Source organism: Globicephala melas, chromosome 15 (assembly GCF_963455315.2).
Source record: "Globicephala melas chromosome 15, mGloMel1.2, whole genome shotgun sequence".
NCBI lineage: Eukaryota > Metazoa > Chordata > Mammalia > Artiodactyla > Delphinidae > Globicephala > Globicephala melas.
In genome coordinates, this window is record NC_083328.1 from 4,023,501 (window position 1) to 4,049,129 (window position 25,629).

Here is a 25,629-nt window from a genome sequence, read left to right on the forward strand (position 1 = left end):
CTCGTAGGTGGAGAGTGTGACTGATTTAGATTTAGATTCGTGGACTTGGGGTTCCAGTCCTCACCCCAAGACTAAAACACACCATTCATACATCCTGGGCTCAAACTGCTATTACTGCCCCCACCCTCCCTAGGATTTAAAAGCAGCTGTAGAAGGACTGGATTAACCTCCATATTTGCAAATCAAAAAGCAAAGCACGACGATCAGGGTGTAAGCACAGAGTGTGGGTGTATTCTGGGGTGTATCTTTCACTAATACTTTTATTTTGGTTAGGTCTGGGGATTTATTTCATTGACTTGGTCTAAATATGACTGAGTTTTAGAATACTTTAGAAAAAACCTTGAATAATAAAAAATCAAAGTAATAAGAGTAGCACATACTCAGAAAGATGTGTCCTGATAAGTGTAAGAGGACCCTGTAGAATCTGTGATCCTAGGGTACATGTGGTTCTGTATTTCTTGGACAGCTTTACAGACACCAGGACTTTTCACTTGGGATGAAATTCTTAGAGTGAAGAGGACACAATTCAATCTTTTCTTGGTGACTCACAGTTATGGTCTCGGTGTATGCCAGCCACTCTGAGCCATAAGGAGTCTACCAAGTCTGTCCCTACCCAGAATGTCCCCGGACTGCTGGGCCTTTGCAGTCCTCATGTTTGTTTCGGATAGACAGTTTTTTCCTTGCTTTCAGGAGGCGCCCTTTTTTGCTGCTGTTTCTATGACTGCCCAGCATGCTCCTTCTTTCTCCCCATCTATTGTTAAGGAGTTGAAAACTAGATAACTAAGTGTTTTAGAACTGGATCTCAAATAAAAATAGACTGATCTGAGGGCAAATCTCTAGGCTCACCTTGGAGGACAAAGCATCACAGACTGTGATGGTAACTATTCTGGATGCTTCAAAGCCTTTTCTGATTAGCTCCTGCCACTATTTCAGTGTGGAAGATGAAAACAGGCAGCTGTGGAAAATTCTTCTCAAAAATGGCAATGACTACAAAATCTGCCCTGGCTTGACCTTACAGCCCTCTCCCAGCCAGATTATCTTCGCCTGCTGGGCCAACACTGTACGGGGAGTGGTACCCTGCCTCAGCAGACAAGTCCGAGGGGGCTGTGGGGGTACTAGGTCAATCCCCTGACTCTGTGTTCAGTTTCCCTGAGGGTGGAGCTTCCAGCCTATGCAGAGCACCATGCAGACCCAACAACACAGTCTTTAGATGCTAGGGTGGAGGAGACAGGTGCCATGTCTTCTCATTTTACTAGACGACAAGCCTCTCTGACGAGGACATATTCAGTCAGTTCTCATTAACGGGCTTTCTCACGAAATCCAACCCATGAGGTTAGTGCAGTTGGAGACCAGGTATGTGGTATGTTACTGCCTTTTTCGATCTGGTGCCTAGGTCTCATCAAACTCATCTTAAATTTTTAGGATTCACGGTTTATGAGATGTTGTCAGTGTACTTTTATGAAACCCTTGTCAAGAAAACAAGACTTGAAAAGGAAGACATCACAGAGACACAGTATCTGGAACTGTAACAGCAAATGCCATGTTTAATAATGGGATTAATCAAGTGAAGCCTGGATTTATCTGTATTCCCTCATTTGATGAACTAGAAGATGGGGACATTATTGTAATCATGTTTGTTTTCTCCCCAGGACTCAAGGAGAAGGGAGTTCTTTTTGAAGAAAACATGACAGATTTAGATTTTATGTGGTGGATTTGGGGAACTGTTTGGCGGTGTGGTTTGAACTTGTTAGGCTAAGAGCTCAGGGAGGGGTGGGGCTGGAGTCCCGATGTATGAGGCTCTGGCATGCAGAAGGCATTTAAGACAGCTTGGATGAGGTCACCCAGGGCGAGTGGGGACAAACGCAAAGGGGCACAGGTCAGAGCCCCAGGGTGCTCCAGGGTTGGCATGCAGGGCAGAGAGGAAGAGATAGGAAGCTTCTGAGTGGTGGGGGTCATTAAGGCACTAGATTAGGTTTCTAAAATGGAAAGATGACAAATGAAAGAGAGCGGGTAAAACTGCTATGCCTTAGGGACGGGCAATCTCTCTTTCGGGCTACTTAATGACATCACACCCATCTCTCTCTGCCTGAGTATCGAGGCACATCCTACTTGCATTTCTCTCTGGTGATGTCTTTCACAGTTCACTACAGAATTTCTGGCATTTTGTAGTCCTACAGTGATAGGAATCCAAAGCCCTGCTAGTGTCAGGCTTCCTGGAACCAAGCATTGGCTCAAGTTTGAGCCCATTCAGCCACTAGATAACACTCAGATAATTCTTGGCTCAAATTTCGTTAATTATTGATGGGTTAGAATTGCATCATTCATGAAACATAAGATCACAAGTTGGTAGCAACTTCCTGGAACTAAAAACTTCAGTTTTAATTTACAGAAAAAGGAACTCTTAGGTGGATATCCAATTGGAGTGTACCAATACTATCTTTCCAATACTAGTACCAATACTATCTTTAGCTGGGCTTAAGGCAAGGTATTCAGGCCTTAGAGTATACATACAGGAAGAAAGATCCTCCGTAGAGTTGTTAAAACTGGTAGTTACAGTTCATATGACCATTTTTGATACTGAAACTGGTAATGATTTCTGGAAAACTTGGGAGGAGAACATGTTCCTGAAGGAGCGGTAGGGGTTGTGGTAGGAAATAGCCAATGAGAGCATTAAAGCAGGACAGGGAGGAAAACAATTCTTCTCATTACTTCCCTTCAGTGGCTGCCTTTTCCCCGCACTCCTGTGACAGGCCCTACTTGTCTGCATTTTTTCATCTTCTCGCTCGCCTCCCTGTTGACCCCTCTATCCCACTCTTTCTCCAATGACGTTCATTTCCCCTTTCAGAAATGGACTTTCATAAGGAAGTAGAGGTCACATGTGAGCCTTTCCCTTGTGGAGTCTGTTGTCCTGTTCCCTTGAACGTGGCCCGCACTCACTCTTTTTTGGACCCCTCAGGACAACACAATCTCTCTAGTTTCCTTTTTCTTCCTCTTCCCTGAGACAGACAAACAGACTTGCTCTGTTAGAAGGATTTTATGGCTCACCATGCTGGGTGGACAGATTGGAGAAAAAAATGACATATAGGAAGTTCGTTTTCAGAAATTCCCTTAAAAAAAAAAAGTGCTGGTTTCTGGGATATGGTTTCAGGTACACTTCTGTGCTGGTAACTGGTAAATCCCATTGGATTTCCTTCCACTTTTACTTTTAAAGTTCACACGCCCTCCCCACCTGCTGACCCAACCCAATGAAAGGAATAAAGACAACACAATGTAGCAGAAGGCTTGGAGAAAAAGAGGAAGTATTTGCTGCTATTTACTGCTATGGGCAGTCTCTTCTCAAAGAGTTACCACTTTCAGATTTCCCTGTAGTAGTATAAGCATTAAATGAGAAAAGGTGTCACCTCTGGTAGGGTGCCTGGAACTGAGAGGTTTTTTCTTTTCTTTCACATCTTTATTGGAGTATAAATGCTTTACAATGTTGTGTTAATTTCTGCTGTACAACAAAGTGAATCAGCTATAATGCATACATATATCCCCATATCCCCTCCCTCTTGAGCCTCCCTCCCACCCTCCCTATCCCACCCCTCTTGGTCATCGCAAAGCACCGAGCTGATCTCCCTGTGCTATGCAGCTGCTTCCCACTAGCCATCCATTTTACATTTGGTAGTGTATACATGTCAATGTTACTCACTTCATCCCAGCTTCCCCCCTCCCCGTGTCCTCAAGTCCATTCTGTAGGTCTGCATCTTTATTCCTGCTGTGCCACTAGGTTCATCAGTACCGCTTTTTAAAATTCCATATATATGGTATTTGTTTTTCTCTTTCTGACATACCTCACCCTGCATGACATATTCTAGGTCCATCCACCTCACTACAAATAACTCAATTTCGTTCCTTTTTATGCTGAGTAATGGTCCAATGTATATATGTGCCACATCTTCTTTATCCATTCATCTGTTGATGGACAGTAGGTTGCTTCCATGTCCTGGCTACTGTAAATAGAGCTGCAATGAACATTGTGGTACATGTCTCTTTTTGAATTATGGTTTTCTCAGAGTATATGCCCAGTAGTGGGACTGCTAGGTCATATGGCAGTTCTATTTTTAGTTTTTTAAAGAACATCCATACTGCTCTCCATAGTGGATTTATCAATGCACATTCCCACCAACAGTGCAGGAGGTTCCCTTTTCTCCATGCCCTCTCCAGCATTTACTGTTTCTAGATTTTTTGATGATGGCCATTCTGACCAGTGTGAGGTGATACCTCATTGTGGGTTTTTTTGTTTTTTTTGCTGTACGCGGGCCTCTCACTGTTGTGGCCTCTCCCGTTGAGGAGCACAGGCTCCGGACGCGCAGGCTCAGCGGCCATGGCTCACGGGCCCAGCCGCTCTGCGACATGTGGGATCTTCCTGGACCGGGGCACGAACCCGTGTCCCCTGCATCGGCAGGCGGACTCTCAACCACTGCCCAGGGAAGCCCCTCATTGTGGTTTTGATTTGCATTTCTCTAATGATTAGTGATGTTGAGCATCTTTTCATGTATTTGTTGGCCATCAGTATGTCTTCTTTGGAGAAATGTCTATTTAGGTCTTCTGCCCATTTCTGGATTGGGTTGTTTGCTTTGTGATACTGAGCTGCATGAGCTGCTTGTATGTTTTGCAGATTAATCCTTTGTCAGTTGCTTCATTTGCAAATATTTTCTCCCATTCTGAGGGTTGTCTTTTAGTGCTGTTTATGGTTTCCTCTGCTGTGCAAAAGCTTTTAAGTTTCATTAGGTCCCATTTATTTTTGTTTTTATTTCCTTACTCTAGGAGGTGCGTCAAAAAGAATCTTGCTGTGGTTTATGTCATAGAATGTTCTGCCTATGTTTTCCTCTAACAGTTTTATAGTGTCTGGCCTTGCATTTAGGTCTTTAATCCATTTTGAGTTTGTTTTTGTGTGTGGTGTTAGGGAGTGTTCTAATTTCATTCTTTTACATGTAGCTGTCCAGTTTTCCCAGCGCCACTTACTGAAGAGGCTGTCTTTCCTCCATTGTATATTCTTGAGAGGCTCTCCCTTTGAATGCTGACCTCACTAGCAGGGACTCAGCTTCTCTGCTGCTCCTCTCACCCCCTGCCATTTGTGTTTCTAACTCCCCAGCAATTAGAGAGAGCACCAGCAACAGCCTGATGTTCCTCAGGGCTTGTTTCCTACATTTGCACACAGTGCAGTGTGGGTATGTCTGTCTTTTCTTTTTCTTTTGCTCATAAGGTTTGCAGGGCAGATTCTATGCTGATATCCACTTAAAATATCGACTAAGTGCCCATCGGGGGCCAAGCAGACTGCCGGGTATAGTCAGCAGTGCTTGAAATTATCAAACTGTGTGCTCTCTTTATGCTTCACATATTGGCAATGTTTTCAACAGAGGGCCTAATCCTTCCACCGTGGACCCTGGCAATACTCTGCCTGGGTTACGCCTGACCACAAAGCTCTTTTCTTCAGAGTTCAGGGCCTTCCTTCCTCACTGTCCAGGGAGTGGACGGCCATCTATAAACATCTAATTTGCCCACAGGCACACGGTCAGCTCCTGGAAAAGGGATGGCAATCAAGGGGACTACATACTCGCAAAGGTTTTCAGAATGATTTTCCTGCAAAGAACCCAAAATTCTCCCAAATTCTGTACATGTTTTTTGTGTTTTTTTTGCGGTACGCGGGCTTCTCACTGTTGTGGCCTCTCCCGTTGCGGAGCACAGGCTCCAGACGCGCAGGCTCAGCGGCCATGGCTCACGGGCCCAGCCGCTCTGCGGCATGTGGGATCTTCCCGGACCAGGGCACGAACCCGTGTCCCCTGCATCGGCAGGCGGACTCTCAACCACTGCGCCACCAGGGAAGTCCCCAAATTCTGTACATCTTAAGGAGATAGAATCCTCACTGTCTTCCCAGAAAGGAAAGAGCAAACAATGGTAAAAAATTGAAAGGGTGCAGTCATTTCTGATCTTTACTGGTACTTTCACGTTCCCTCCTTCTGTTCTGCTATCAATGGGAGGGACAATAAGGGCTGTTTAATTCTTATGAAGCAGGTTAAGAAAACCACGAGTGACATGGATTGCTGATGTGTTGCCAATGACAGTCCCTTTCCTTTGGTGTTGGAAGGAACGTTTTCTCCTCGAACTTAGCTGGAGGTAGAGTTATACCCGCTTCACAAGTGCCGTTTATACAGCAGGCTTGCAGGGAGGGAGCGGCTGCCTAGCTAGTAGTTTTTCATATCCTCATTAACAAACAAACAAACAAACCCCCTCCTCAGAGTAAACAGCAATGGTGAGCTTTCAATCTTTCCCTCCTTGCTCCTTAAGTGTGACAAAAAGGAAAGCCTCTCTTGGGCTCAAGCAATATGACTGAATAGAAGGGTCAGAAAAGGGAGGAAAAACTGTCAACTTGACACAGGGGCATGATAAAAAATGCAAGTGGAAGAATCCCAACTCGAAAGGCACAGAAACAGGAACACAGAGACCTGTCTTGATACAGAAACGCTTCGTGCTGTCACCCTCCTAATGCCTCACTCCCTCCGTGCTCCCACTTCACATGCTTTGGCAACTCCAGTTCTGCTGTAAGTTTTCATATATTTTTGTTATAGGAAACAGTAAAACACTATGTATTTGGTTAGTACGCTATCCATCTGATGTCTTCAGATACTATCATCCTTACACCCCTACTGAACTCACATGCCCACATAGCTCTTTATCCAATTTTTTTTCCTTCCCTCCCTCCCTCCCTTTCTTTCTTTATGCAGGCTGTGCTGGGTCTTAGTTGCGGCACATGGGATCTTTTAGTTGTGGCATGCAGACTCTTAGTTGTGGCACACATGCAGGATCTAGTTCTCCGACCAGGGATCAAACCTGGGCCCCCTGCATTGGGAGTGCGGAGACTTACCCACTGGACCACCAGGGAAGTCACTCTTTATCCAACTGAAAACTAGTCCTTTCCCTTAGGAATACGAGCAGTTTAATCAATGATTTTTAGTTCTGTGGGACATAATAGTATAAAGAACATCAGAGAGCGTTCAGGGGATGGTTACCTAGTTACTGCTCCCCAGAGGACGAGCAGCACTGTCTTTCCCTGGGAGCTTGTTAGAACTGCAGAACATCAGGCTCCGCTCTAGACTTACTAAGCAGATTTGCATTTTGACAAGATCACTGAGTGATTCTAATATACAGTAAAGTTTGAGAAGCCCTGGCCTCTTCTTACACAGGTCTTGGTTTTGCTGATCTTTCTGATACCTCTATTCAGACAAGGAAAAAATCGGGTAATATGGGTTCTTTAGTAGATCAGTTTTCACTACTGGCAATTTTTAGGGAAGTTGACTATATTCATTCTCCATTCTTTTCAGCATGGCTAAGGGGACAGGCAGAATTTACTCAATGCTCGTGAAATCATCACTCCATCTTGCTTCAAGGGAAAGGCCATCAACATATTTAACAGTAGGGGACAAAGACGTATGAGAGAGTGAGGTGACAGGAGGGAGCAATAGTGAAATCTACAATTCTTTATGCTTGTAAATCAAGGTCTAAAATTTGTTATCAAATTTGCCAAATATTGTTGTTGAAAACGAGATGGTGAACAATGCATTTTGGAAAGCACCTTGCAAACAAACAATGCCGGCGCAGGGTCTTCAAGACTGTATATGAACCATCTGCACTGAGCACGTACTCGCCTGCCCGTAAAGGCTGCTTGCTGATGCAGGGAAGGACCCAGCTATGCGGGGAAGCAGGGCTCGCCTGATGCCACGTCGAGGAAGCTGCCAAGAAGAGACATTCAGAACCAGGCGAGGGTGCTGAGCTGACTGCTGATGAACACAAATGGTCTTTTATTTTCTTGTTTGCTTATTCTTGGACTTAAATTTTCAGTACAGTTAGTCACTCAAGTATAAAACAAACCTTAGCATACCACTATCTCAAACACTATTTGATCAGAGAGAAACTAATCAATGGTGCGTCCTCACCATTTGACCCTAAAGCATGCTTAACCACCACCCACTAATGCTAAACCACTTTTTCATTAGTTTTCTTCATGTTCAAACACCCAAAGGTGACCTTTGGAAGCAAAAGTGCAACTAAGGTGTTGTAAATGGGTCTCGTAACACAATATGTTGCAAATGTGACTTCCCTCTCATCTCTTTTAAGCTGTCTTTCAGCCTTTATCCGTGGCCCCAATTCTCTGTTCCAGTTATATGGTGTACCGAGGGGGAACTTGTAGTGTTTGGCCATATAAGGAGCCTGTCCACAGCTTTCCTTGAAGGCAAGATAAGCCCAGCCCAGGAAGGTAGAGCTGAAGGTCTACTCAATAGGAACCCTGTCACTCACACCCCCCTTCCATGTCTCCTCCCCTAGACGGGCCTAGTGATTTTGTGAACACCCGACCCTGCAGAGAGCTGCCAGAGTGGTAGCCTGCTCTGGTGTTGCCAGTATCTTTGTTTTTCATTCTTAATTCCTTCCTTACAGCAAATACTCAAAACAACAGATGGACAATAGGACAAAACTTCACCAGAAGCCATTTGCCTTTTGTCAGGCTCCCCAAGCTCGGCTCCACTCGGGCTCAGCAGCAATTGCCCTAGGTGCCTGGACGAAGGCTGGACAACCTGGAAATACACGGGGACACATCTGCTAAAGCTCTAACAGATTTGTCTCTGGCTCAGCTGTAAGCTCGATTATAACCACCCCTGATTTCTGTGGCTTTCTCACCTGAATCAAGCTACAAAAGACACTGGGTTTTTTGGGCGGCCATTATGGACTGAATTGTGCTCCCTCCTAAATTCAGATGTTGAAGTCCTAACCCCCAGTAGCTCAGAATGTGAATCTGTTTAGAGACAGGGCCTTTAAAGGGGTGATTAGGTTGAAATGAGGCTCTTAGGGTAGACCCTAAGCCAACCTGACTGGTGTGCTTATAGAAGAAGGGTATCTGGACACATAGAGAGACACCAGAGATTTGTGTTCACAGTGGAAAGGCCCTGTGAGGACACAGTGAGGAGGTGGCCATCTGCAAGCCAAGGAGAGAGGTCTAAGAAGAAATCAAACTTGCCAACACCTTGATCTTGGACTTCCAGCCTCCAGAACTGTGAGAAAGTAAATGTCTGTTGTTTAAGCTGCCGATCTGTGGTATTCTGTTATGGCGGCCCTAGCAAATTAATAGGGTGGCCTTCAATGGTGATCAAACACTAGATGGTGGTGGATCTAGAGAGGTCCTGACCCTCTGTGCACACACTGCTGCCCTTTGACCTTCTTCATTCATGCTGAAACTCTAAGTCATGATTTTTGGGGGACAGATGGGAACAGGCTGTGGAGACTGTGACTAAGTCCCCGAAAACCGAGAGTGCCACTGATCTATTTTCCATTCAGATGAACACGTGGCTTCCTGGAAGTGGGGCCTCTAAGTACATGCTGACTTTGGGGGAATAATAATTTTTTTCTTTGGCCATGCCGCGTGGCTTGTGGGATTCTCAGTTCCCCGACCAGGGACTGAACCCAGGCCCCTGCAGTGAAAGTGCCAAGTCCCAACCACTGGACCAGGGAATTCCCAATAATCCTGTAGTTATACCAGTTACTTCTACCTTTACTAATGGTAATCCTCAGAATATACCACCCCCCTCAACGCAATGTGGTGCTTAGAGTATGAAGAGATAGTTTATGCTACTGACCAATTTCAACAGGAATCGGACTCAATATATCTTCTGGGAATAAAAAGAGGTTTCCAGAATTCACAAAATACATGTTGAATTAAATTTGCATCCGTCTCCCTGCATTCTCTTGCCAGTACACAACAACAAATAGTTATGATACTGAAGTGTGATTAAATCGATTTCAACAAATATTTATCAAGCAAGCTAGACACTGTATTAGCAAGTGGAAATAAAACCATGAACAAGACTCTGTCTCTGACTTTCAGGAGGAGATTACAGCAGACCAGGAACTGCAATCTCAAAACGCCCATATGGGTGGCAGGTAATGCAAGCTGCTAGAAAATAACCAATCGTGGTGGCCAATCAAAAGCGAGATTCAGTTTGCCTAAGCTTTAAATTTAAGAGAAGCCAGAAATCTGAAATTTTACATATTTCTGATTTCATATATTGGTAGCTAACTAAAAAAATAGTTTATAATGTTGGTGAGGACTAAATGAAAATGGCTATGAGCTGCATCAGGGGTGTGTGTGTGTGTGCACACACACGCGTGCGCTGGGGGTAGGGTTTTCTGCACTTTACAGACCAGATTTAGGACCGGGCACGGCTGAGGGATGAGCACTGGCACCAAGGAAACATTCACAACCTTGGCTCTAGGTTTAGGCTTGTCTGTTCATCCAGCTACTGAACTGCTGCCATTCACCAGCTGGTCTGGCTGTCTCCACCCTGCCCCCACCCTTTTTACAAAGGTATATGTGGTTTTCCTTAACCATCAAGAGACTGCTCCCTCTCCACCTTTCTCCCCAGGCCCCCACACCCCCCCAAGACAAGTACAAGAGTTCATGGTTACTGCTGCTCGGAAAAGGCCTCTGTGAAAAGAGCTGTCTTCTCATAAAGCAGAGATCATCAGGGAGTGGTGGTGTCTACTCCTCGTGACTGACTAACTTGTTCCTCCAAACAAATGCTTATGCCAGGTCCTGAATAGGTGCCGGCTAAGAGGTGGATCCTACAGTGTTTCTGTTCAGGTATCGGCTACTGTAGAGTGGGACAAGAGAGAAGGGTCACATGGCGTTCTAGCTGTTCAGGGGAGGGGTGGGGCCTGGGAAGGCTGCACAAAGGAGAGGGTCTGGCTGAGGTTCAAAGGTTCAGGAAGAGTCACCCAGGAGAGGGTGGAGGGTGTAACAAGTACAAAGAGCAGAGATGTGAGAGAGCTGGTCTAGTGAGGAAACTCAAGTCGTGTGGGGCTGGAACATGATGCTGGGAGAAGAAAGATGTGCAGGAGAGGAGTCTGATGAGGCCAACTAGATCCCGGGCCAGATGTGTAAGGCCTCCTAAGGTGCATCCTAAGAGCCATGGGGGCTATGGAGGGTGTTAAACAGGAGACAACGTGGCCAAGTTTGTTCTGTAGGAGATCACTCCAGTGCAGGTATGGAGCATGAAACTGGAAGTGGAAGCCTTGTGAGGAGGCTGCTGTGATCTGGGCGAGCAGCGCAGGGCAGAGGAGAGATCTGGAGAGAACTTGGTGACAGGTTGCAAGGAGAGGTGGGAGAGTGGAGGAGAAGGGAGCTGCGGAGAGCAGGAGGTCTAGGATGGAAGGTGAGAAGCTGAGGCGCTTTGTGCTTGAGGTTCTCTCTCTGGATCCTATCACTTGACCTCCGGGGATCCCCTGGTCGTAAAATCTACAGGAGTGCTGAGACTTCCTAAGCCTTGGCCTAAGAAGCTGCAATTTATAGGTTTGTTCTGTCTTTACAAGAGACATGGGGTGGTATCTATCAGCCTCTCTACCCACTCTCATGGTGGGACGGGGACACGCATGTACAGTGTGGGTATCCGCTCTGCACCAACTGGACTCCCTGAGACCAGCTTACTGAACAATCTGATGCTGAGACAGATGTACTCTCTCCAACACCAAACCCCACCTGTGGGCAGTACTACATCTGGCACCAGCCCTACCTGAGAGGGGGAAGCAGGTTAAATAGTCAGTGGTTACTGAGATTCTTCTGTGGAGCCCCAAAGTATAAAACAGGGCCTCTGCCTGCCTACCTACCTACCTATTTATTTACCTGCCAATTTATCTATTTAATTAATGTGGATCCACAAAGCAGTGTGGACTGGAGAGGGCTTTGTGGAGACAGCAGGACAAGAGGTGAAGAGAATGGTCCAGGTGAAGGCACGTGCATGAGCAGAGGCAGGCACGTGGAGGACCTGGTCTGGTCTGTGAGAAATCAGGAGGCAGAGGCCAGATTTCTTTCTTTTGAAAGAGTGTCAAAGGCCTGGGCTCTAGAAGCCACTGCAGGTTCTAACTGGGTGATGTGAAGGAACAGCAAGGCTGACAACATTATAGGGCATACTGGAGGGAGGAAGAGAGAGTCAGGAGACTGAGTGCAGGAGGCCACAGCTACAGTCCAGAGTGCAAGTCCGACCAGGTGAAGTGGGGAGATAAGAGATTCTGAAGAAATTCTTCCATATGGCTAGATTTAGACGGAAAAACCCAAACAACCCTAAGTCATCACAGGCTATGAGAAAAATCTGCCAGTCAAGGAATCCTTGGGAAGAGTGTTCAAAGAAATGCTGACACCCACTTGTAGGAGCACAAAGAAGGGAGCCTTTAAAGCAATGTGGAGGTAAAACGGTTAATGTTTGTATATGTTAGCTTCATATGTAACAGAGCAGAACTCCCACAATTTAATTGAAAGGTTAAAATTTGATTTTAAAATAATAGTGTGGAGGGGGCTTCCCTGGTGGCGCGGTGGTTGAGAATCTGCCTGCTAATGCAGGGGACACGGGTTCGAGCCCTGGTCTGGAAAGATCCCACATGCCGCAGAGCAGCTAGGCCCGTGAGCCACAACTACTGAGCCTGTGAGTCTGGAGCCTGTGCTCTGCGACAAGAGAGGCCGAGATAGTGAGAGGACGCGCACCGCGATGAAGAATGGCCCCCACTTGCCACAACTAGAGAAAGCCCTCGCACAGAAACGAAGACCCAACACAGCAAAAATAAATAAATCAATTAATAAAATAATAGCGTGGAAAGAAGAAGTATCAACTCTCAAAGACTCAGATATGGCATCGTTTATTAAATACCTGCTATATACTACTTACTGTACTGGGTGCTTCACACCCATCATCTTGTCAATCCCTAACCCCCTGCACAGAGGCAAGTGAGTCAGAGACAAGAATCTAAGGCTCCTGCAAGGGAAGTGACTTTTCTGGGCTGTATCTCCGTGGATGGAGGAGAGAGGCAGGACCACACAGATCATGAAGCTCATAGCACCACCTCTATCTGAAAGAAATGCTTTTTTCCCCAGCTTCATACCTTTAAAATTTATGCAAATTTTAACACAAAACGAAGCTGACAGTGAAAGTGTTGACAGCAGGTGCAAAAAATGAGTATGACTCTGAAACAAGGTAAGCCATGTCAGAACCGCTGCTGGGGAAATCTCCCAGCAGCACTTGCAGCAGAGCCAGTGAGCTGCTTCCCTGCAGCCTCTGTCCACATGGCATTTCTGTGTGGAACAAAGTGGCGCAGTCTGCTCCAGACCTACTGCTTCGGTCCTGTCTGCCTGTCTGCAGGGCTGCCACAGCTTCGATGGCACTCTTGGAACACAAACAGCACCCCAGACACCCTGAGAGGGCACAAAAGGGGGACAGGTGCACAATTAGAAAGAGTAGGCTTGTGCTGGAAAAAGCCAGTCTCATCTAAGCCCTTATTCTTGCAGAAGAATGGCACTTCGGGCCTAACAACTGGTAAAGAAATAAAGGACTCACAAACAGTACAATATGAGAACCATGACAGACAGAAAGGCCACTGGCCTTCCTTGGGCCTCAGGTTCAAAGTACTTCCCCTCCAGCCATTGTCCCCTGCTATTATTTCAAGGCTGACCTTGGGCCTATGACCAGGTGTGCACCCAGCTGGGGTGCTCCAAAATGGGACCAGTGAATGCCGGAAATACTCTCATCCAAGGTCTATGTTTCCAGTGGGTAGGGGTTGCTGTTTCTTAAAGACAAAGCCAAACAAAAGCAAACCAAAACAAACCAGATCCTGTTCTGTTCTATGACGTTCGTTCCTAAGAAAACCTAACTAGCGGCCCAGTTTAAGTAAAATATTGGTATAACACACACACACACACACACACACACACACACACACAAGTGGGGCCTGCCCACCCAACAGTTTCAGGGTACTCTGATGTTTATAAGGTGTGGAAAACTGAAAATGATTTTATTTTGTATTAGCATTATTTCTAAACTGTCAAGGTGTTCACTTCAGGGCAAACACATATTACTTAGAGACTGCTGAACGTGCACTTCCACACACCAATCAAGGAGTCACCAAGGATTCCCCTGCCCTCTGAACACTATGTGCTCTTACTGTATGTGCAGCACAGGCAATGAATGCCTCCTACATTCACTAAAGGTGAGCATGAGATAAATTTTATTGCTAGTGATATAACTGCATTCTTTTGGCTTTCCTGCCATTTTTCTAAGCTTTCCACTATAAAGGAGAAAAAAAGGGACCTCCATGGGGAAAAAAGGGAATGAATGCAAGATCCAGGCCACGATTTAAAGGCCCATATACAGGGAGTTCCCACGTGGTCCAGTGGTTAGGACTCCTCACTCTCACTGCCAAAGGCCAGGGTTCGATCCCTGGTCGGGGAACTAAGATCTTGCATGCCGTGTGGCTTGGCCAAAATAAACCATAAAAAAATAAAAATAAAGGTCAATATACAGTTTTTGGTAACTATAGCAACAACAAGCACTTATAAAGGCATTGTTCCAAGCGCCTGTCACTACACCTACAATCAGGATCCTCAGATTAGAAAGAAATTACTAAGAACCAGTCTGGAATCTGGCCATTCAATTGCTAATACTGAGGGTTAAGAGCGAAACAGCTTAATCCTCTTCCGGGTGTGTCTGTCATTACTTCACTCTGCATTCGCTGTCCACAATCCTGGAAGCATTACGCAGGACTTCCCAGGAAAGAGTCTGCCCAGGGAGGGGGTTATACATGCAGAGGCCATACGGGTTACTGAAGCAGAACCCAATAAAAACCAGAGCAAGGGGATACTGGGGTGTGAAGGAGTTAGGTAAATAGTTTCTTGTTCACCTCCCGGTTCCTGCAGAGCCAATGCGTTCCTCTCTTACATACAATGGTATACCACACAATCCTCTGCCCCACCCTCAAAGCAAGACTACACGTATTCCCAACTAGCAGGCCACCAGATTTTGCAACTGTACTTCTGTAATTAACTGTGATTTCTATCTTCCACCTAGCCCCTATCTTGATATCGAAGGTGGTGGAGTTTCCTCCCAAGTTCAGAGATGGGCACTCCAGTTTGGGCTTGCCTGACTGCACGCCCACTGAAGCCAAAGAAGGCTGGCCTTGGCCTCCCTGAGAGGGCCAGAATCTGCGCTTATCTGTGAGGCTCTGAGGCCCTCTGCTGACTGCCTGCTGTAACTGTCAGTTCCTCACTAGACCAGTAAGAAAATGGTCCTCAGAAACCTTCCCATCTCACTGCCATCTACAAGGCTTTCAATTTACTGAAAACACCCACATGCAGAGAAATACGCAATACAGCTTTATGTCATCTGAGCTCACGCAACATAAATATTTTTATCCACATTTAATAAACAGCATCTACAGAATATTAAGGCTTGTGCCCAGTCTCAGGACGGGAACTAACATGGTCAAGATCTGCCCGAGATATCCTCCGACCAGCATCGCAGCCTCACCAAGTATGTACAGTTAATCTCATTCTACAGATGAGCACAGTGAGATTCAGACAGATTAAGGCAACTTGGGCTCCCCACACAACCCGGTGGTCAGGAGACTGGCTCTGGGCAGAAGTGGGTGGTCTGCCTCGGCCACTCACTGAACGGTGACCGTGGGCGAGCAGCTCATCTCCCAGCTTTAGTTTCCTCGTCTATGAAGGAGAGATAACAGAGTTACAGGACTGAATGAGACGCTGTACTTCTAGTACCCACAGGGTGGCGGCACCCAGCAGTAGACTAATAGACGTTTTAGCTGCTGCTCTGCCATCGCTATCATCACAGCCTGGGCCTCCAGGCCTCATGCCTGCCAAACACAGCTGCAGGAAAACCCTGCCCCATGGGGGGTGGGGGGGGGTGGGGTGGGGGGGGGTCTAGAGCAATAACTTGAGTCGGAGAGGCCCCCTCATACAGAAGGTGGCAGAGCCTATTTTTGGACAGCAGGTTACCAAGTGAGAGCTGGTTTCTCTCACTTAAAAGGCAAAGGGAAATCGAGAGAACTGACAGAGCAATGAGCGCATTAAAGAACCAAAACCCAGGTCCATAGACACTGCTGAGGAAACTGAGGATGCTGCAGGTGGGCGGAGGATGAGCACCTGAAAACAACATGGGCAGTATGGTTGGCTTCCAGTTACTTTCCAATAACCCTGACCACACAGGGATTGGAACCCTGGGAAGAGCAACAGGGAAATTTATGGGAGCCACAAGTATATAATATTGAAAAGACTTAGTAAAGTTGCCAAATCTAAGAGTAGGAGAAATGAGATACACAGTGGGATGAATAATAATAACAGCTAACATTCACTGAGTGCCCATGGACTAAACAGCTTACTTATATTAAGTCATTCAATCCTTATAGCCAATCTCTCAGGAGGGGGTTATTCTCCTCCCTATTTTCACAGTAGGGGAAACTGAGACAGAGGGTGAAGGGGGCTGTGTAAGGCCACACGACTAGCTGGTGGAGGGGCTGGGATTTGAACGCAGGCAGTGGCAGTGCTGTTCCAGCCAGCCCCAGTGAAGAGTGCTGGACAAATTCTTTCGCCCCAGAATGGTGCAGCACAGAGAAAATACTATATAAAAGAATGGTGTATTTATTGATACATTAAAGACATGTATTTGGTGGAGCAGACTGTTAGGAAGCCAGAACTTGGGCGAGGCCTCCCAGTATTGGGAGAGCTGACCGGAGAGCCCCTTGACAGTTCTCCTTGCCTCCAGTTCCTGGGAGTTGAAGTCTTCACCAGATGCGCAGTTATTTGATAAGGCCTTAGCTCCAGGCGCTATGGCAACAGACCACAAAATCAAACCACTGAAATCAAGCAAGTGAAAGAACATTCCTGTTGTGGAATCTGCCAGTGGAATGTGCTGTTGCAGGATACAATTAAAAAAAAAAGGAAAGGAAAAATAGCCACCAGGAGAATGAGAGTATTAGTGTGAGTGTGTGCATTTTAAACAACTGGTCTTACAGAAACAGGAACAGGAGTGTCTTTAGAATTGCCCTTGGTGAGATAGAACCTGAGCAGCTAGACCATCACACTGATAAAGAGCCAGCCCTCCCAACACACTTGGATGGATAAAGCCAGAACCTCAACTGTCCACAAAGCACGTTGGCCCGCTCATACCCACCTTTCTGCTGAGCTGCCAGAGCCCCAGGGCAGGGAGCACGGTGGCTCCGCCATCACTCTAAGGATGAAAGCAGCAGCGCTAACTGCACTGCATTGCTTGTACGTGTGGCTGAGCTGCATCCTTACGCGGTCTTCTTACTGCCCTCCCTGCCTTCAATCTCTTCTCACTTTCAGTCCTTTTTTCAAACTGCTGCCAGAATAATCTTCTGAAAACCTTTATTTGATCATATCATCCCCTTTCCCACCCTGGATGGACCTGCTATTGTTAACAAGAAGACGCCCACACTCTTCCCACAAGGACTGTCCCCTTCACCAAATGGCTCACCACCGGCCACCGCCCCACCCTTCCCTCAGAAACACACCTTAAATATGCTGTGTCTTCTTCTGGGAGGCCTCTCCCCACTCCTCTGCCCTAGCTACCCAGCAGCCTTCCAGGTCCAATCCTAAAGTCACTTCTATAATGTTTCCTCAATTCTCCCAGGCAAAACCAGCAGTCCCCTCTCATCCACTCCCTCGCCAGCTGACACGCCAGGCTCTGAGGCTCTCCCACGCAGGCAGGATCGGTGGTGCCCGGCTCTACTCTGGCTCTGACAGCTTCCCTAAGTGGTAGGCCTGCATATCCGACTGGCTCTTCAACATTTCCGCCTGGAGGTCTAAAAGGCATCACAGACACGTCTGAAACACAAAGTTTGATCCCCTCACCTCCCCACAAAGCAGTTCTTAGTCTCCTCTGTATCACTAAGGGACACCACCACCCACTAGCTGCGCAAGCAAAAACCCCGGATTCCTCCTTTTTCTTCACCCCCCCCCCCAACTTATCCCACCAGCCAGTCCTCTCAGCTCTACCTCAAACCCACCCACTCTCATGTTTCCCAAAGCCTAAATCCAGAATCACTGCTAGCCTGGAACCTGTAGTGCTGGAAGAACCAGAATCTAAACCAAAAATAAATAAATAAAATTTAAAAAAAGGATGCTACAAAGGTGACCAAAGGTGACAAACTCCCTGAGCCAACAGCAACCAGGATGGAACACGTGCACCCACTCTCACAATGACGGGTTCACAGGCACATCCGATGTATGTATGTATGTATTTATTTATTTATGGCTGCGTTGGGTCTTCGCTGCTGTGCGCGGGCTTTCTCTAGTTGTGGCAAGCGGGGTCTACTCTTTATCACAGTGCACGGGCTTCTCATTGCAGTGGCTTCTCTTGTTGCAGAGCAGGGGCTCTAGGCTTCAGCAGATGTGGCACGCGGGCTCAGTAGTGGCTCGCAGGCTTAGCTGCTCCGTGGCATGTGGGATCTTCCCTGACCAGGGCTTGAACCTGTGTCCCCTGCATCGGCAGGTGGATTCTTAACCACTGTGCCACCAGGGAAGCCCCCATCGGTTTGTTTTGGTTCTTCTCATGCTGTTTCTTTACTCCAGCAGCTTCTCTCCTCACGGCAGGGACAATCAAGTAACGCCTGCACTAAAATGCAAGCACAACTGTCCACTCAGAGAAGGACAACTGAGACCAGAGTGGGTGTCACGCTGCCAGGACAAACTCTGTACCGATGTGCTGGCCTATACTTGCTTTTGCTCAAATCTGGACTCCGAAAATTCCTGTTTTGTCTTGAAATCCTCCGGAATCACCTCAAAGGCTGCTTCACAAAGCAGCCCTTCAAAGGTGTCAGTGCCTCTCTGAAGGGCAGCCAGGCAGCATGTGTCACTGTTCAGCCTGGGGCAGCCAGTCTCTGTGCTGAAGAACAGATGACATTTTTCCTTTTAAAATAAGCAGCATGTACTGGAGGAAAGATAACCATATACAATCCTGGAAAGAAATCTGGAACTATGTCTTAAGAGTCTTAAGAAAATTGATTCTCTTGGGCCCAGGAGTCCTACTCTAGAGATCTATCCTCATGAATAATTCTAAAAAAGAGAAGGCTTTACATACAAGGCCGTGCACTGCACTGTTTGCAGCAGCAAAAAGCGGAAAGCCTCCTGCATTTCCAGCTCAGGGGTGCATGGGAATAAGCTGAAGCACATCTGATTGATGGAATGACAGCCGTCCATGACACATGTTTACACATGGTTAGAGAATGCAAAAAGTGCTTACGTTATGTTGAGTAAAAAAGCAAGGCACAGCAGTGTACATACGGAATGACTACAATCATATGGCAAAAAGCAAATGCCAGCCTGCAGGCTAAAGGTGCAGCACCGCACGGCAGAGCAGAGGGTCAGAGCGATCTGTGTGACCCTGAGAAAGTCCTGGCCTCTCTGCTTCCGCAGAAAACGGGGAAACAAAAACAAAACAAAAACGGAGAAAACAAGTACCTGGCAGGATTTCTGTAAACATAAATGAGAAATGTGTGTGCTCAATAACCAACAGCTGCTGTTCTTACGTAGCAACAAGAGAGCCTGGTGGTGCTGCCTCACTCCTCATCACACCCTGAGCAGGTACCACATTATCCCCACTCTCCCTGTAAAGACTCCAAGGTCACAGGCACTCAGGCACTGTGATCTTAACTGCTTCACTAGAACTTTCTAAACAGACACTCGAGCCTCAGTCCTGGCTCTGCCATTTATTTACAGGTGTGCACTTAACCCCTGAGCCTCAGTGTCCCCATTTGGTAAACTGGGAATGATGATGATGCCTTTCAGGGTTACTCTGAGGACTGGTAAGAGTTTTCAGGGTGCTGAGCACAGCAGTAGATAATCAATGAGCGATACAGTTATTATTGGGGGAAGTGGGTGGCAATCATATTAGTGTCTTGGGATAGAATCTGTACAAAGCTCATGATGAGCCGAGCAGAGTTTATAGCCTAATTACTCTGGCCATTACCACAGAGACAAGTGAGAGACAGGATTTTCTAACTTAATTCCGGATGGGGACAGGGGTAGTTTTTGTTTAAAGAAAAATTGCAGGGCTTCCCTGGTGGCACAGCGGTTAAGAATCTGCCTGACAATGCAGGGGACATGGGTTCGAGCCCTGGCCCGGGAAGATCCCGCACGCCGCGGGGCAACTAAACCCATGTGCCACTACTACTGAGCCTGCGCTCTAGAGCCCGCGAGCCACAACTACTGAAGCCCGCGCGCCTAGAGCCTGTGCTCCGCAACAAGAGAAGCCACTGCAACGAGAAGCCCACACACCACAACGAAGGGCAGCCCCCCGCTTGCCACAACTAGAGTAAGCCCACGTGCAGCAACGAAGGCCCAATGCAGCCAAAAATAAATTAAAAAAAAAAGAAAAATTGCAACACTATGATATGACAAGTGACATATGGTGAGAAGGCCGCCATGGCTGAGTTAAGGCCTAGATAAAAGTAGACAGTGATGTGTGAAGAACAAGTGGGCAGAGAAGCAGTTCAGCCTGGCCAGTGTTTGGCTCTGATTTGTGATGGCCGAACATGTGTTTCCATTAGCTGGGCTTTCTAAGTGGGAGTCTGCATTAAAAAAAAAAATCCTGAGGGACTTCCCTGGTGGCACAGTGGTTAACACTCTGCGCTCCCAATGCGGGGGCGCCCAGGTTCGATTCCTGGTCGGGGAACTGGATACCATGTGCATGCTACAGCTGGGAGTTTGCATGAAGCAACTAAGGAGATCACGTGGAGCAACAAAGGAACCCTTGAGCTGCAACTAAGGGGCCCACCTGCCACAACCAAGTCCCAGCACAACCAACTGAACTAAAAAAAAAAAAAACCCTGAGGTTGAAAGTACTTCCAGACTTTGTTATCCCTGACCTGCTTGTGCAGGAGCACCAGCCACCACTCCTGTTGTACAACGCTCCCTGGGGTTTCTGGAAATTCCAGCTTGGCTTACGTCGGTGGCAGCGAAGATCACCCCGAGTGGTCGTGTAGCGTCCCCAAGTTGCCCTCAGGCCTGGGTGCCTGTGCCCCGCCTATGGAGCAGAGGGGGAGAAAGGGGGCGCTACTGATTTCTTAACAGCTATTCCAATGGGCTCCCAAGCAACATCTGTCCAAAAGGCACCTCACAAATAGGAAGGAAGAACGAAGCTTTTACTTTTGCATGGTTCCTTCCTTTAGCAAATCAAATGGTGCGCCTTATTTTTTTTTTTTTGAGGTGGCTAAAGAAGTCAATGAAGCACCTTGCTTAGCTCCCCGAAGAAGGAAAAGTGGGCTCCTGCTGGGGCCATCTGCACTGCTCCCCACCCACAGGCCCCACACCCGTTCCTGCCGAGGCGCATGTGGACGAGGCTGCTGGGGACTGCTGAGGTGAGTCCCACACCGGGCGAAGCCAGCTTCTGCTGGCCAGACCTCTGTCTCCCTTCCACCCGTGCCACTGGCTGCTCATGCCACACTCTGCTTCCTACAGCGAGCCAGACCACAGCAGAAAGAGGGGTGAGCCTTCATTCACTGGACTCGGGCTGTAGGAACCAAGGAAATACCCTGATTGTCACCCACTGCAGATGTGTGGACACGGGGTGGCTCCCCTGGTGGAGGTGGCTTGAGATGAAAAGGAGTACAGTGACCTTCAACAGCCACTCCTCCTCTGTGCCCCACAGGCTCCCTGACCTCCTCTGCCTTCAGAACTAGATGCGACTAATGTTAGGAGAGGGGGACTCCCACTGGCCCCCGTCTGGGGTCTGGGCTCTTTTGTGGGCCTGGGCCTACTCCTCCCCTCCCCATAGGCCACCAAGGTTGAAGGACCCAGGGTGCAAGGAAGGACTTTTTTAAGTCTGGGAGAGCAGGGCCACAGAAACTGTTCTGTTACTGGACACTAAGGAATGTACACTAAACATTACTACTTTGAAAATACAGCCAGCTACAAGATGAACTCCACAGGGGCGAATTCTATTACCTTTCCTCTTTCCACCCAAAATCAAAAGGACAAAGTGACGAGCTGAAAATGAGAGGGAAGGTATGCAGTGGGAGGGAAATAAACAGCCAAAAGCTGAACCTGACAGAAGTCATGGTTCAGCCACTCTTCTCTCACAGTTGCATCCAAATGGCAAGTCACCAAGGCTGCAAACATCTATCTCAGGAGTAATTAAATCAAATTAATCTCAGGAAAAGAGCTTTAAATGTTCAAAGCCCCATTAATGCTCATACCTTGTAATTAAATACGTATGTTAAGAAGGCTTGGACAAAAGCAAAACATTTTCAAATGTGAATTCTTTACATTCACAGCATTATAATGCACTCTAAGTACTGATCTTGTAGAAAACTATGTAAAAAATTTAGTGAAGCACACTGTAAAAACATGGCAGAAAGAACGCAGATACAATCTCAGTCCATACTGAGCTTTAGAAAAATGTGCCTTGATAAACATCTTCACTTTTAAGGCTCCACATAAGTTATCCAGTGATAATCTCCACTTAGTTTTTTAACTCTCCCTGATCCTTGCCCCTCTGGATCCTGAGGCGGCAGCCCTCACATGCATCTTGGAAAAGTTCTTTGCTTCTGCTCTCCTGGGATCTTCTACTTTACTTCCTTGTTCATGTCAATCTTCCAGGGTTAACCTTCTCTTTGATAATCAACCATGAAAGAGACTGGTCACCCCAACACACTGTGTGTCTTGAAGGGAAGGTATCCAATCTTCCATTTCTAAAAAAGCGTGTACTTGTCAAACATCTCAAGAACACTACTGCTGCCACGTGGTCTCTGAACAGCTCTTGACTCCTTTGTCAAAGTGCTCTCACCTCACAGAACCTCATTTGCTTCTCACAGCCACCCTGAGAGAAGGTGGAATAGGAATTACACGTCCATCTTTCTGATGAGGAGAGTCAGAGTAAAAGACTTGCTGACAGTCACACAGTAAGCAGTTTACAGTCTGAATGTTATCAGTTCTCCGATTAAGTGCTACTGGTTAGAACCGCTGGTGCCTCCAGGAAAGGCTGTCACAATGTAGACCAAATCATCTACAAAAGGCTCCCATGATTTGTCTAAATTGCTTGGTTCTGTTGCAACTGTAGTTATCAATTCTTTCTTAAAAAATACTGTGAGTTGGAGTTATGGACTGAATGTCTGTGTCCTTGGATAACTCATACATTGAAATCCTAACCCCCAATGTGATGGTATTAGGAGGCAGGGCCTTTGAAGGCCATGAGGGTGGAGTGCTCATGAATGGGATTCATTATAAGGAGAGACAGGAGAACCTGTTCCTTCTGCTCTTTGTCATGTAATGATATATGGAGAAGATGTCCATCTGCAAACCAAGAAGAGGGCCCTCACCAGAACTCAATCTGCCAGCACCTTGATCTTAGACTTCCCAGCCTCTAGAACTGTAAGAAGTAATGCTGGTTGTTTAAGCCACCCGGTCTATGGTAATTTGTTATAGCAGCCTGAGCTAAGATGGCTGAGTTTGGAAAACTTAACAAAGTTTTCAAAGACAGGGATATCTGCGGTAAAGGAATTTTACCTATAGAAGATCTTAAAAAACAAAAGCAGAAGCCCTGATTATTCCAACTGGATTCATTACCATGGTCAACTGAATATATCTGTCAGGAATACCAGGTTTCAAATCAAAACCTCGAAATTAAGGGAAGAGGCAGAGTTTTCAGAAACCAAAGAAAGAGTATACTCGTATCTAATTTTTGGACAAAGATACTGTGGAAGGATTGTCACACTGACACCAGTGGATCTAAATGACATTTTAAAGTTTCTTCTAGGTCCAAAAGTCTGTGTGAAGCTCCTCTGCCCCTTGAAAGATTCTAAGGTAAGTAGATCTCACCCCAGAGGAGGAAGCCAAGTGATCCAGCAACATCATTTCAGAGAAGACTGAAGTAGAGAAACCAAATGCCTCAAATGAGGAGGAATCAAGAACAGTAAAAACCTCGTCTTTTGTTTATTTCCCAAGTCCGAGGGGAGGGAGAAGATAAATGGACCTACCCACATTTTCAAGGACTTAAAGATTAAAGGTGCTGTCTCAGAATTTTACTAATATCCCTTCCTTCAATCCTCAGATAGCCCGGACAGAATGTCATCATATCCATTTCACATATGAGGAAACCATGTTACTTAGAAATTGAAGGACTTGCCTAGTTTACATAGGTTATGCCCAGGATTCTCAAAGTTACACTACAATTAACTTCCTATCATACTCTTTCCCCTGTTTTCTAGCAGGAAAAAACAGCTGTTCTGACAATTTTACTTATGTCTGATAAAAGGTCCTGGCTTTTGGAAATGAAACTAAAGAGATGACTGGAGCAGTAAATAAATATCAGAGAACAGATCTTTGTTCAATGAACAAAGTCTTTGTGTTCTGTTCCCTGAGAAAACTTAATATTTATTTTATTTAATTTATTTATTTTATTTTTGGCCTCACCGGTGGCATGCAGGATATCTCAGTTCCCCGACCAGGGATCGAACCTGTGCCCCCTGCATTGGGAGCATGGAGTCTTAATCACTGGACCGCAGGGAAGTCCCCAAAACATTTATTTTAATGTCAAAAGTTTTTGCCTAGTGAATTTCACTTACTTCTGACACAGCTCCAGGTCTAACAGACGGAGGGAGCACTTCAGTTCAAGTGAAGAAAATGGAACTTCACTGTCTACATTGTCTGAAGCTCTGCCAAGCTTTCCTGGAAGAGTCACGAGAGTATTCTTAACAGAAGACATTCCTGCTTCCAGTCCTGGATTCCTACAGCTGGCCAGCGAGGGCACCAGGCTTTCATTTTGCTGTTAAAAGCACAGAATTGTGTAAAACCGACATAATTCTGGCAATGCTTACCTTCTTTCAATTATTTTTATATTGAGAGAAAAAGTAGAGTAAAAAGCTATGAAAAGTATAAGCAGACGGTAAATGAAGTAGGGTGAAAACTACTTAATATGACACATTCACATATTCAGAAACTATGAAGAAAGAGAAGGAGGAGCTACCGACCCGTTCATTCCAAACAGACTAAACGTCAGGGGAAAAAGTGGTCAGCTGAAGCTCAGAATTCTATGCTGGGGTAGTTTTTGTTTTTTAAATCTCTGTGGACACCGGTCAAAGAAAAAAAAATACATGTACATGCTGAGAAATACAAAAAGGCCTAATGAGTGAAAGCCTGTGTTTCATTTCAGAAAAAAAGCTCACACTGCACCCATTTTACCTTGCTTTTTACACTCGACAGTGCACTTCTTGGAGAGATTCCCTGATCAGTACTTATAGATCTTTCTTATATATATATATATTTTGGAATGGGTTATGAAAAATTTTGCTGGTTACTCTAGCAGTGGGCCAATTCTCAATTTATCCATCTTACTTTCTTATCAACAAAAGAGTTGTTTTTTTAAAAAATTTATTTATTTTTATTTATTCTATTTTTGGTTGCCTTGGGTCTTTGTTGCTGCACACAGGCTTTCTCCAGTTGCGGCGAGCAGATGCTACTCTTCGCTGTGGTGCGCAGGCTTCTCACTGCAGTGATTTCTCTTGCTGCGGGGGCACAGGCTCTAGGCACGCGGGCTTCAGTAGTTGCGGTGCATAAGTTTCAGTAGTTGTGGCTCACAGGCTCTAGAGCGCAGGCTCAGTAGTTGTGGCGCACGGGCTTAGTTGCTCCACGGCATGTGGGATCTTCCCACACCAGGGCTTGAATCCGTATCCCCTGCATTGGCAGGCGGATTCTTAACCACTGCACCACCAGGGAAGCCAAAAAGCGTTGCTTCTGATAAAGTATGA

The 25,629-nt window shown here is 46.4% G+C and overlaps 1 protein-coding gene across 3 annotated transcripts in view; it reads right to left on the reverse strand.

The window, feature by feature from the left end:
• The window catches only part of RNF216 (ring finger protein 216), a 172,192-nt gene that overhangs the window by 47,564 nt on the left and 98,999 nt on the right, over positions 1-25,629 (reverse strand). The gene's annotated exons all lie outside the window — the stretch shown is intronic.